The following is a 15,095-nucleotide window of genomic DNA, read 5'->3' on the forward strand; positions in this document are numbered from 1 at the left end:
ATGGATAGACTCACTGTGCTTACAGCATACAGACAGACTCATTGTGCTTACAGCATACGGACAGACTCACTGTGTTCAGAGCATATGGATAGACTCACTGTGCTTTCAGCATACAGACAGACTCATTGTGCTTACAGAATATGGACAGACTCACTGTGCTTGCAGCATACAGACAGACTCACTGTGCTTACAGCATAAGGACAGACTCACTGTGCTCACAGCTTATGGATAGACTCACTGTGCTTACAGCATATGGACAGACTCACTGTGCTTACAGCATACAGACAGACTCATTGTGCTTACAGCATACGGACAGACTCACTGTGTTCACAGCATATGGATAGACTCACTGTGCTTACAGCATACAGACAGACTCATTGTGCTTACAGCATACGGACAGACTCACTGTGTTCACAGCATATGGATAGACTCACTGTGCTTTCAGCATACAGACAGACTCATTGTGCTTACAGAATATGGACAGACTCACTGTGCTTACAGCATACAGACAGACTCACTGTGCTTACAGAATATGGACAGACCCACTGTGCTTACAGCATACGGACAGACTCACTGTGCTTACAGCATAAGGACAGACTCACTGTGCCTACAGCATACAGCCAGACTCATTGTGCTTGCAGCATACGGACAAACTCACTGTGCTTACAGCATACGGACAAACTCACTGTGCCCACAGCATAAAGACAAAATTCCATTAAAGCAAAGAGGGATGCTGAAATGGCATAATGTTTGAATTATTCATATCTGTTTTGCTGGTATATAATTTGATGGTAGCAACTCGTAATTTCTCCTTTGCTGCTGAATGTACTTCATTATTGCTTTATTTATTTTCACACTCAATCCACTAGGCCTCTGTGTAGTAAACCTAAAAAAATTGCGAATGCTATTCCAGCGAGCAAACTCTATGAAATGAGTGATGGGCCTGAAAAGGGCCGTGGGAGGGCAACTCCATGAGTATTCTTTTCTAATGGAATGATGAAAAAGTCGAGGCGACCAAGCCGATATATATATATATATATATATATATATAGAGAAGGGACTTCTGGAACAGAGGTTGGCCTAGAAAATATGACACATGCTACTTATCAAAAGTTATAGAAATTTGCATGCAATAAATAATCGTTAACAAATTTATTTTTTCTGTTCGCATGTTAGAAGAATTTATTTATGTACATAGTTGCTAGTCAGAATAATCTAGGTAAATATGTTCCAATTAAGTACTAGCTGTTAAAGTCATTCAAGTAATATTTTTCCGTTTTTGTTGTTACTTTTCCCGAAATAACATAGTCTTTTTCGTTATCAATGTGTCTTACTGTTTTTCAAGAGTACTGTTCCCTACTTAGTACAAGTTTACAGTATATATAAACTTACTTATACTGTAAACTTAGTACAAGTTTACAGTATATGTAAACTTTATGGTCTTTTTTGTAAGTTTCTAGTTTATTGCACTGGAATGGCTAGTTGTCACTCAATAATTTTTTATCGTAACAAATGTGAAAATTTTTAAAAGTCAATAGTCGACAAAGCGATGTGATTGGTCAGTTTAAACAATAACTGTTAATATCTAGGCCATCCGCTAATCCATCTAATCTACGGCAGTTTCGTGATGGCGGCGATTAACCGCTCATTTTTGAGAGCTTGTAGCCACATTTCCACATATTTTGCACCTATGACACAGCAAAGTAAGACATGGTGAACCTTTTGATATCAAATGACTGTAATGTGAATTTTCTTGCAAGTCAACATTCAAGTAATTAGCATCAAGCCCAGACAAGATTGCAACAATAATTAGATAACTAAAGAGTTATTGTTCTTAGGAGAATTGAATTCCTTCTTCCTGTTGGTTTTAGCAAGTAAATTGCAGGTAGCGTTGAGTTCAGCGCACTCTGGTGGTTTCAGCAGAGCACAAGTGAGTTGGTTTCATCTCCCTCCTGTTGGATTTAGCAAGTTATATCGCAGAAATGAGTTGGTCTCAGCTCCCTGTTCGGTTTAGCAAGTTGTATCGCAGAAAGCGTTGGGTTCAGCGCATTCTGTTGGTTTCAGCAGAGCACAAGTGAGTTGGTTTCAGCTCCCTCTTGTTTGGCTCAGCAGGTTGTATCGCAAAAAAGCCTTAGGTTCGGCACACTCTGTTGGTTTCAGCAGAACACAAGTGACTTGGTTTCAGGTCTCTCCTGTTCGGTTCAGCAGGTTGTATTGCAGAAAGCACTGGGTTCCGTGCAGTCAGTTAGTTTCAGCAGAGCACAGGTGTGTTTGTTTTAGTAGATTGAATCGCAGAAAGCGCTGGGTCCAGCACAGATACACCAGAAATAAGAGTTGTCTCCCTCCCACTTCTACGAGTTTTCTTCACACTCGATCAATATTGGCCTAATATTATATTATGCTAATTTTATGGTAATACGCACTCATACCTGCCAACTCTCATGCATTGGGCGTGAGACTCACGCAATTGCCTCATGCCTCACGCATCTCACGCCTGTGTCACGCAATTGCCCCTTTTAGCCAAGCAAACCTGTTTTTTGCCCCAATCTTCAAGTAGTAATCATATACTTACTACTAATAAACAACTATGTACACATATAAACATTTGTGGCATTCTCATCTATCAATAACCTCCACGATATGTGGTTTCCATATGGAGTTATATTATCTTTCGCTGTGGTGTTTTTATACGCTATGAAAATTTACCCAACTTATCAATTCCTCGCGTTGCCATTGCCCCCAAAATAGACTCTCGCTCCTTTCCCCACTTCAAGGTTGGCAGGTCTGTACGCACTTGCTACCGTTTGTCTGTGTATTAAGCATGACATAGCTTTGTGTAGTATGCTCTTGTTTCTTTGCTCAAGTTGTGAGCGAGACTTGAACAGAATGCTAATACATCGACAATTAACAACTCATGTGATTACCTACAAATATCTAGGCATAATTATTAATCAAACAACATTAAAAGCAATGTATTAATTAAGGTAAATCGTTGTAAAATCTCCCAGGTTAACTTTAAATGGTTTTTAAGGTTTTAAGTTAAAAATTTTTAAGGTTACAGGTACGGTACACAGATATATTTGGGATCAATCTATGCTTGATGAAGCAAATAGAGGATAGGCGTCTTTTCCAGTCGATGGCAAAGAAAACTGGGTGACCGATATGAATGAAGTCCGGCCATAGCTAACCTACACTGATACTCTTCAATTGTGTGAATTAAAGAAACTATGATGACCCACATATGTTAGCGTTTTTACAATGTTTGCGTCAACGACTCAAAGCCTGCAAGTGTTGCAAAACTAATCGCTACACAAGCATTAAACTACGCCGACGGTTGCCAAAGTGCTGCGTATAAATATTTATTAATCTAAACAGAAAATTGACTATGTTATGAGCCAGAAAACCACCTTTTTTAGTCCAGTGCCGTGCAAAAAAAAGTCTCGCGACCGCTAGAGGCGTATATGGAAGTTTCTAGTTTCAACTTTTCAACCAAACAGAGAACGCTCACTATTTTTATATATCAGTCATATTTTTATGTACCAGTCATTTGTAATTGATGATGATGAACCCCCTTGGTGATAAAATAAAATATGATATACAACAATGGAACAAAAGCCTCTTTTTGCAGGCAAAGATGAAATGAAATTGTATGGTCCGATTATTATAGTAGCCTACATTGTATTTAAGAGACCCCAAAATTGAAATAACAGAAATGACTTTTGCTCTTTGATAGCTCCAAAATTGACCGTTTGTTTGAAATAAAAACTAGCGTATCGGTTCTGTTTTTGTTACGCTACTCGGGCTCTATTTTCTCATACACGGCAATGATCAATGATATAAACCCCCCCCCCCCAAGGCTTTATGGAGGTTTTTATACGGTTGATCTGATCCAAAACATGTTAGTTTAGTTAGTAATTTTCTATTTTGTGAATGACAAAATAGCAAAAAAAATTATTTTCACAGTCATTTTTGTGAAAGTTTTTCTCTGTATCCACATATGTGTGTATGTCTATTATAGAAGAGTAGAAAAGGAGAGCTGTATGTATAATGTATTGAACTGTAATGTAGAAGTGTAATACTGAACTGATTTGCCATAGCCAGGAACTTTGCTTATATAGTAAAAAAGAATATTCTAGAATATGCCAGAATAATAGTAAACATGACTTGCGCAATTCTTGTCATGCAGACAAGTGTATAACAGCATAACATATAAACAAGACTAGTAAATGATGCAATAATGTAAGCATGAGTAATAGTCTAGAATGTTCTGGATTATACTATACTATGACATCCCCCTCTTTTGGATGATAATGAAAGTTAGTCTTGAAACTTCGCTGGTACTTTAGTAACTCGTGCTGCGCGTGTAATCTGCGGCTTGGGCGTATAGGTTGTACCTCGAGCTGTCGTAATAGGTGCTGAGGGTGTAATCGTAGTCTGGATGATGTTTTCGGTAGTTGACTCTGCCGGAGGTGCTGGTTGTAATGGTAGTGGAGTCGGTTGGGCAATAGTGAAGTAGATTGGTCTAGAGCTCACTGGTGATTCCCTTGTTATTGATGAACGAGGTCTTAGGTGTTCTCGGGTCCTGATGTAAGGTGTATCATTGATTTCCACAGAGTATGTTCTCGGCTTGGAAATGGAATCAGGCTAGTATAGTATTTTATCAGGTTCCCATACTTTTTCAGGGTATTCCAGACGTAAACGGCCTCATTGGTTTGTAGAGGTTGTTGGTCTGGACCAGCTCGTCTGTTGTAGAATTTTGCTTGATGCATCTTGATGTTCAGTGTTACTAGGATGGTTTGATGAGAGGTTGCCTTTTATGTTTGGTAGTAAAGTCCTTGGCTTTCGTCTGAATAGCAACTCGTATGGTGATACCATATGATCGTCTAAGGGTGTAGTCCTGTATGACCATAACGCTAGTTTGATTGATGTTTTGTCATTTAGGGCTTTCTTCCATAGTGATTTGACTTTTCCGACAAATCGTTCCGCAACACTGTTAGCTTGGGGGTGGTATGGAGAACTGAAGGTCAATTCTATACCACTGGCTTTGCATTTGCTTCGAAATGCTTCACTGGTGTATTGGGATCCGAAATCTGCTATTATCACTGAAGGTAGTCCAAATTCAGCTAATATGCTGGTGAATTGGTCGCATATGGTCTGAGCTGTAACATTTATCAGTGTACGTACTACTGGATACCTTGAGTAGTAGTCTACAATGATTAGATGTTTCTGACCGTTGAATTCAAAGATATCTGTGCCCAGTTTCTCCCATGGTCTGGTTGGTAATTCAGGTTGCAGTAGTGGTAGTTTCTGATGTGCCGGTTGGTGTTTGTTGCACTGTTCGCATGCTTGCACCATTTTACGTGTATCTTTAGTCATGCCTGGCTAGAATACTGATTCTCTAGCTTTGAGTAGGCACTTCGTTTCAACTTGATGTCCTTGGTGAATCTGTTGGAGTAGATGTTGACGTAGTGATTTTGGAATAACTATTCAATCATTTTTCAGGATTAGACCGTCGTCGCGCACAAGGTCACATCTGAAGTTTCAGTAGTTCCATAGTTCCTCAGGGCAGTGTGCTCTTACATGTGGCCATCCTTCGTACACTAGTCTCTTCAGTGTCTTCAGTGTAGTATCACTTGCTGTTTTAGAGTTGAGTCGTGGTAGATCAATCAGATCTGATGAGTGTGATAGGAAATGTATATCCTTGTTGTGCTGTGTAGTTCCACCGGTCTTCTTGGAACACTCATGTGATAAAGCATCAGCCAAGGAAATGGTCTTCCCTGGCTTGTATTTGACTTCAAGGTCAAACTTCAGGCATCTGATCAGCATACGTTGTAGTCGCGCTGGAGCTTCTGCAATTCTTTTCTTGAATATCTGCTCGAGTGGTGAGTGGTCGGTCTTGACAGCTACTTTTCTTCCAAGGAGGTAGTGTTCGAATTTCTCAAGCCCATACATGACAGCTAGGCATTCGCGCTCAATGTTTGAATATCTGGATTCTGTGTCTGTCAATGACCTGGAAGCCATCGCTACTATCTTCTCTTGACCTGTAGAGTCAATCTGTCGTAGCCATGCTCCAAGTCCAACTTTGCTCGCATCGCATTGTAGGCTAGTTATGTCGTTTGGATCTGGATCGTAATAAGAGATTGGTTGTGCTGTACACAGTTCGCGTTTGATTCTCTCTAGAGCTTCCTGATGGTGTGGCTCCCAATTGAAGTGGACATTCTTCTTTACCAAGCTTCGTAGTGGTGATGTAAGTTCAGCCAACTTGGTTGAGAATCTGTTGAGATATGTAACTAGACCTAAAATAGCCTGAAGTTCTTTTACATCAGATGGTGGTTTCAGGTTCTTTATTGCCTGTAGATTTGCGGCGGAAGGTTTTAGACCTGAGCTCGTTACTGTGTGGCCAAAGAAATTGATCTGTTCTTCTTTAAACTGTAGTTTATCTGAGTTTAGTCCGATGGTGTTCTCTCTTGTTACTCGTAGCATGTTGAGTAAAGCTTCATCGTGTTCCTGTGGAGAAGCCTGTCTTGACAAGCTGTTGTTTTTGCTTAGTTGTCTCCCCGTCGAGCGGCGAGCAACAACAGCTTGTCACAAGACGTACTGCACCGGATGCATCAGCTGCACTTATAGGGAGTTGTTCTCTTCCGTCTACACCGCTTGGCCGCGATGTTATATCGGTCACTCCATTGGTAATCATAACGGATTTCACGCAAAAATTTATGTAGAAAAATTAAGATAAGAACGTTTAACTGGCGACCCCTCTCTGCTGTAAACTTTATTAGAATTTTACAACGTTTAACCAAAGACCAGTTTCTGTGATAAATTTTAGTAGAACTTAAGAATAAAATAAACTCAAAATAAAATCCATAAGAACAAATAAAACTGACTGATACAAAAATAGAAATAAAACTGACTGAGCGCACAAATAACGACATGTTTAGTCGCTGTTGTTGCCTAAGTTCTCAAATTCTAATAAAGTTTACAGCAGAGAGGGGTCGCCAGTTAAACGTTCTTATCTTAATTTTTCTACATACATTTTTGCGTGAAATCCATTATGATTACCAATGGAGCGACCGGAATAACATCGCAGCCGAGCTGCGTAGACGGAAGAGAACAACTCCTTATAAGTGCAGCTGATGCATCAGGTGCAGTACGTCTTGTGACAAGCTGTTGTTGCTCGCTGCTCGATGGGGGGGGGGAACAACTACGCAAAAACAACAGCTTGTCAAGACAGACTACTGTAGAGTCGCTCCACTGATGATAATGTCGTCTGCAATTCCAATGACATTTTTCATTCCGTTGAATATGTTGTCTAGTCATCGTTGGAATACATCTTGGCTGACAATGATCCCGAATGGTAATCGCTTGAATTGGTATCTCCCAAACGGTGTGTTGAAAGGGCAGAGTTGGCTAAACTCATCATCAAGCTCCACGTGCCAGTATTCTTTTTTGGTATCGACTAGGGAGAAGTATTTCTTTTCATGTAGCAATGGTAGCACTTCATCTATGGTTTTACTGTAGTAGTGTTCTCGTTTGATGCTCTTGTTTAGATCTTTAGGGTCTAAACACAGTCGGACCTTATTTTTCCCATCTGGTGTTTGTGTAATGTTGCACACTATTGAGTTAACTCAGTCAGTCGATTCTGAAACCTCAGTAAAGATGTCGTCTGTGATCATCTTGTCCAGTTCTGCTTTGTATAGTGGCAGAATATGTACAGGCATGGTGCGTGGTAGCTGTATTACCGGTTTTGGGTTATTGAACAGTTCTATGTGGTATTTGTCTCTAGGTAGACGTCATATCTTGTCGAAGCAGTCGTCGAATTCTTTCAGCACCATCTCTCTGTCTAGAGTTCCGTGTTTTGCAGCTTTTGCTATAGTAGATTGTTCTGGAGAACTATTTGTAACAGATAGATTGTTGACGTTGACCGATATCATTCCTAGTTCCTCAGCTTGTCTGCAGCCAATCATAGATGGGCATCCGCGTGCTTCAACTATGTTAAAGTCTACATCGGTGCTCCGATCTCAAAATGTGACGTTGAGACGTGCTATACCGACATTGTGTATAATGTATCCACCATATCCACGTAGTTTCTTGTGACATGGTTTGATCTCAGGCAGGTTTGGGAGTAGTTGGATATAATCAGTTGTGATTATACAGGTGTCTGCTCCTGTATCAACTCTTAGGTTCATAGTGTAAGATTTGTCTATGATTACCTTCGCGTAGATTCTATCTGCATAGCCTTGGTCTTTCTGAATGTTGTCGATGCTTGTAATTGATTCCAGGAATGTGTTGTTGGTGTATTGAGCTTGGGGTACATCATCAGGTGTGTATTCATCCTGACAATCTGGGTTGTCTGCAATCTGATGAATCCTGTTGCTCTTCTTCATGCAAACTCTCATGAAGTGACCTGTCTTTTGGCAAAATCTGCACTGAGCTGATCTAGCTGGACAGTCATCCATTTTGTCATGTTTTCCTCCACATCTCATACAGCCTTTGAATTTGTTGTACTGTTTCTGTGGGTAGGTCAGAGTTGTGCTCCTAGGTGTAGTTTTCTGTCTAACCTGTTGGTTGTGGCTCTGGAAAGTTCTAGTGCTTGCTTTTTCCTTGCTGCGCACTGCACAGATGGTAGAGTTGTCTTCTCCCATTGAGCTGATAGCCTGCATGTGTGACTTGGCGTTTTCCTCAACCTTTGCTAAGTCGTATACTTGCTTTAGGGTTAGACCATTCCCCAATCCAATAGCATCTTGCCGTACTTTGTTTGAGTTCAGTCCAAAGACAAGAGTGTCTCTGAGTGTATCATCCTTTGTATTTTCAGGATATCCGCCATCGTCAATGAGTAGACGTGCTTTTGTAATAAACTCCTCCAAGGTCATACTTCCTTGTTTGAATGATCGTAGTTGGAAGCGTGCCAGTATTTCATTGCTTTGAGGTTTAGTGTACTCCTTAAGTTTATTTAATACTGGTACTAGCCTGTCTTTGTCTCCTGCATTTACCCAGTTAGCAGCGTTGTATTTTTCCAGTCCTTTATCACCAATCCAAAGTAGAAGCATCTTTACCTTTTTGGTCTCTTCCTTGTCGTCGAGAGGTCCATCGAAGATCAGGTTGCATTTCTATTTGAAGAGCTTGAACCGTTTATGTAGATCTCCAGGAGTAGACCAATCCATCACAGGCGCCTTAACATGACTTGCGCAATTCTTGTCATGCAGACAAGTGTATAACAGCATATCATATAAACAAGACTAGTAAATGATGCAATAATGTAAGCATGAGTAATAGTCTAGAATGTTCTGCTATGACAATTTTATTAGATAAAGTGGAAACTGGACTCAAAATAACCCAAAATACAACATGAGAATGATCTATTTTTGTTCAGTTTGAGATGTATGCAAAAAAATTGGCCAAGGTCATTTATTAGCTTACAAACTTAAGGGCCATCTTGAAACATGCTACATAGTTAGTAACTCAGCAACATTGTGCATTTGTACAACATTTAATCTCAATGAGCTTGTGGGTGCTTTTATTCATCCCCAATCTTAATCAACCTATATATCAAAGTCAAGATAAAGATCTAAATATTCATTCAACCTATATATCAAAGTCAAGCTAGCTAAAGATCTATAGATTCATAGGCTATAAGTTTTTTGTAGATGGCTATTTGCATGGTTTTGACGATAGACAGACAATTCTATATGGAGTCTATATAATTTGCATTTCTTATCAATACATGTTTCCACTGGATTTAAGGATATCATTGGCATTGCTCGCCTTACCAGCTCTGTGAACTTTAGCTTTAAAAATTATTGACTATCTAATAAGGGATCACAATAGTTGTTTACATCACCAAGAGCAGAAACCTGACCAAAAACTGGTGTATACATGTCACTAAAATCTTGCAACCTGCATTGCTTTGTTCAAAAAGTAGTTGGATTGGCCTCGAGCCTAGATTAGCTTTAGCTATTGCGCCAGTTGGTCCCAACACTCAATATATCTTGAATTGTATTATATTTATATGTGGCATTCGTTGAAATAGACCAAAAGCAAGCTATAAACCTCAACTACAGTATGCTTGACCACAAAATTTATTTGTGATTCAGAAAATAAATGATCTATGCATAGAAAATGAGCCAGATGCTGAGATGCTAATACAATGTCTAATAACATTATAATATATTAAAAGTATATAATAAATTAAACAACTAAATACCTTCGAACTGTACAAATTGTATGCATATATAAAGCAAACTATAAATCTTGATTACATTATACTTGACCATCAAATTTTTTTGTGATTTAGAAGATAAATGATCTATGCATAAAAATTAATGAGCCAGATGCTCTGATGAACCTAATATAATTCAAATATATCATAGCGTGCAATCTCTTCTTTTACACACTTCAGAATCTTGGGATATTTCAATAATAGATTTGTTGATGCAGCCGCCTTCAGATACTTTTCGGTGCAAAGAGCAGTTGTTACAACACCCTCAGAATGAGAAGTCAAGCCACCGTTGTTCTTAACTTTTAACAAAACATGAATATCATCACATTTGCCAACTTCCTTTGGGACTCACAGAGACTGAATTAGGGAGAGTCTACATGGCTCACAATACAACTTTTTAAGCAGTTTTCTGACAAGCCAACCATATAAATGTACAGCAATGTTACAAAGAACAGGATGAGATGTAATGTTTAGCATTCTTTCGGGAAGCATAGTTTGTATGTCAATAACATCTTCAAAATAATCTTCGCTACCAACAGTTGGTGGCACATAGGTAGTAGAAGCTTGTAATAAGGCAGTGTCATCCATAGATCTGACATTACCAGTATATCTTGATGTAACACCATATCTTGCAACCACGCGCCTAAAGATATGCTGGAACTGCTTTACTGATGGGTTGTTGTTTCAGCCTCCTGAAATAATAACAATTATCCTTTGTTGCAATTGAAAATAAAATGGAAATGGTGCTAAAATATGGACTGAATAATTTGATGATTTATCAGTGTTATTGATCATAGACTCATTGAAGTGGGCAATAAATAGAATTGCAATTTTGCTGGGGATCTCCTTCCGCCTGGAAACAGTCCACCGAGTATGCCGTCTTTTTAGCTCTTTCTCTTTACTCGGAAACCTGACGATAAGAAAACTAGGTAATCAAATTATTAAACAAACATACAGAGTAGAATTTGTGGTCTCATAGTCAGTTATAACTAAGGGAAACTTTTATTGACAAAGAAAAAATTGAAAGATTGACTTTTAACCTTTCAAAAAAAGTACCTTTGATGTTCAGAATGTTTTTTGCGTTTGAAAACACTCTTATTATCTAACAAAAGTTTACTTTATTAAAAAAAACTTGCTCTAGTGATAATGATAAGGATTGCAGTTAATAACAAAGTTTGTCCCATGTAACTGGCACTCCTGATCTATGAGAACAGTGACTGTTGTTATTTGAATTTAGCAGCACCAGTACTGACCTACTTTGTCTCCAACACCAGCCAAGATGAATCAACCAGCAGTACAAATTAATTCTAGTAAAAACAGTCAATGATAGTGATGTGTAAAATAATAAAATCAGGTAAAGGTTCACTAAAGGCTGGCTTTGAGTAGTAACAGAAGCAAGCTACTAACCAGCTACTAGCAAGCTACTACTAACCAGTTGCTAGCAAGCTACTACTAACCGGCTACTAGCAAGCTTATATAACCAGCTACTACTATAAGCTGCTCACCAACTACTAGCAAGATACTAACTAGCTTCTACTAACTAGCTATTAGTGAGCTACTACTAACCAGTTGCTAGCAAGGTACTACTAACCAGCTACGAGCAAGCTTCTAACCAGCTGAAGAAAACTTGCAAGAGAGGGGTGGGGGACAACTTTTATTTTTATTCACTACGTTGAAACCAACGCTACAACTTGCTGAACCCAACAGGAGGGATCTGAAACCAACTCATTTATGCTCTGCTTAACCCAACAGAGTGCACTGAACCCAACGCTGCCGACTGTTGTAACCTGCTGAAACCAACAGGAGAGAACACAACTCTTGTAAGGATAATAATTATTTAATTATCCAAATTATTTGTAGTAACTTTGTGTGAGCTTGCTAGTGATGATGATAAATGATATTTCTCCAATAACAACGACTTTATTTTAGTAATACCAATCATGCAGCTATTTCAAGAGCCAAACACAAGCTGAACTGCCTAAAAAATTGTGGCAGCATTTATATTACATAAGCGATTGGCTTAGAAATTGACGGTTATTGTTCAAACCGACCAATCATATCGTCTTGCTGACTGCTGGCTTTTTAAAAATATTCACATTCATAGGAATAAATAAACTATTGCTAGACAATGAGCCATTGCAGTGTAACAATCTAAACACGAACGAAAAGCCCAGAAAATTCTATATATACTGGGTAGTGAACAGTAATTGTAAAAAAAAAACAATAAGACATATTTCGATAGTGAAAAGGACTAATTACAAAATCTTTTTTGCAGAAAACGTAGGAAAAAAAGGGAAACAATGTTATTTAAGTGATCTTAAACAACTAATACTTAGACAGAAACTTAGATTATTTTGACACGTAACAATGAACATAAAAAATGTTTTCAAGCAAGCTAACAGTAAGAAATAAATTATAGAAGTTTGTTCATTGCGTAAAAAGTTTGATACATGGCGACTGTCATCTTTTCTAGGTCAACCACTATCCCATAAGTCCCTTCTTTATATATATCGGCTACGTCCTCTTTCCCTTTGATCAGTTCACCATATTTTTTCTGCGCAGAGTGCCCGAAGCGTTTCGCCTCACTCAGAGAGCTGCGACGACATGAGTGATGTCATGTCAGGAATATTAAGTGTCCTTCCTGCGAGAGCGCATTCGCCACCAGGGCGTTATTAGTACAGCACACAGAAGAGGTGCACCAGTAGGCCAAGGGAGAGGATGGCACCTTCTCCGAAAAATTACTGCTGTTCTCAAGAAGCCTTCAGCTCACATTAATTTTACTATATAAAAGTGTGCGTCACTCAGCTACAAAAATCACAAATATTCCCAGAAATAATATTTTTCAACTAGAAATTCCGCTGTCATACAGCCTACAACCAAAGTGATATTGGAAAAAAGAAAGGGTACTGATAGTTGAGAAATGCAATATTAGCAGTCAAATGGCACTGCAGTGCAATAGGATAACTGCAATGGTAGCTGTAATGGTAGCTGCAATGGTAGCTGTAATGTACCGGGTGTTACTATGTACAACAAACAGCAATAATGAAAGGAAAAGATTACATGTTTATATCTCTTCCCTGCAATAGGAGAAATGCATTATTAGAAGTAAAATGGCAAGCTGCTGTGTAATATACAGTTTTAAAGTTGGTTGTGTTGAATGTAGAATGGTTTAGACAGCAGCCTGTAACTAAAGTGAAGAAATGGGTCATAATCACAGAAACCATGGTTAAGTCGGGTGTGTGAGATTTAGAGTTATCTAAACTAGCAGAAGGAGAAAATTCTGTTATTTTGCAAAAAAAATTTGATTACAGCAGGTTTTATGGTCAATAAACTGAATGCATGTTTACCATTAGTGCGAAAACATAGTTCTGAGAAAACTGGTATTAAAGTTTGAGAAACGAAAACCAATGCACAATTTTGTTTACATTTCAAAATGTCATAGCAACCAATATCAAAAAGTTGTGATATTTATCTAGATTTTTGTGTATTTATATGCCAAAAATTATGCTAAATTTAAAAATTCAAACAGATTTTAGTTGGTTGTCATAGAAATAGCTGTATATCTATAAGAAAGTGTAGGCCTATTATTTAATTTTGCAGAAACAACTTGGCAGTGCCGTGATATTGGGCACAGCCGTAGTATCATCAACAAAATCTTTAGAAAAATAATAACAGTAACATATTACACACCATCGGTCACTATATACTTTGATCTTGTAAATTCGAATGATTATTCTTATAATTAAATCTTATAAAATCGAATAATTATTCTTATAATTAAATATTTTTGCATTATATTAAAAACAACTTGACAGTACCCCGATATTGGGCACAGCCATAGTATCATCAACAAATTCTTTAGAAAAATAATAACAGCAACATATTGCACACCATTGGTCACTATATACTTCGATCTTATAAATTCGAATGATTATTCTTATAATTGAATCTTATAATAATCTTATAAAATTGAATAATTATTCTTGTAATTAAATATTGTAATTTTATAAGAATCGTTAGAAAAATATCATCGCCATTTTCTTTACTTTCACTGCTTTGGACATCAGTTGGAATACCAAAGTTAACTCTGACATTTTGAACACTTTTTATAAGTGTTCAAAATGTCAGAGTTAACTTTAAAATTGGCAAAAAAGAAACAATTACTTTTCCGTACTTCTACGTTAATTACAGGAACCTTCGGCAATTGGACAATGCCATAGACTGGTAAAATGTGCACGCTTTTCTCCTAAAATACGCACGGCTTTATGGTTCCACTATCCATCACACAGCTTTATGGGCGTTGTGTTGGCCAATGATTAAAAAAGGCTTGTCAGGTTTTAATGGTGATTTTAGGCCAAATTTATCTGTCTAGTTATGCATTATCCAATCAGATGGGTAAGTTTTATGATATCGTCTACACTTTCCAAAGACTTGGTAACATATTTAAATAGGTTTATGTGTTTTGTATCGTTATTATACTTAAACGACTCCACACAAAAAATGGTTAAATTTTTTGATGTGATTTCGGTACAAGGGTTTGGGTACGGCGTTTTTTTGGGATAATTTTTTGGGAGTTGTGTGTGCATATACATTTATCATAAAGCTCCCAGACACTCGCTTTGCTCGTGTTTGGTCGTGCGACAACAAAGAGCTATCGCAGTCAGTAGCTTGCATTGCTGCTAAAGACAGGAGGCAGAAAATAGGGTTAGTTGTGAAAAGATTGGGTAGGGTTTGTCTAGTCATAGCAAACAGGGTAAAAGATCAGTAAGCAATGTGTGGCCAGAGCAGACAACACTCCTACGTCTCTGTATACTAAGGTTATTCTGAAACAACAGAGGGCTGTTGCCTCAATAGGGCTATTATACCACCTACTTGTACA

Source organism: Watersipora subatra, chromosome 10 (assembly GCF_963576615.1).
Source record: "Watersipora subatra chromosome 10, tzWatSuba1.1, whole genome shotgun sequence".
Taxonomy (NCBI): domain Eukaryota; kingdom Metazoa; phylum Bryozoa; class Gymnolaemata; order Cheilostomatida; family Watersiporidae; genus Watersipora; species Watersipora subatra.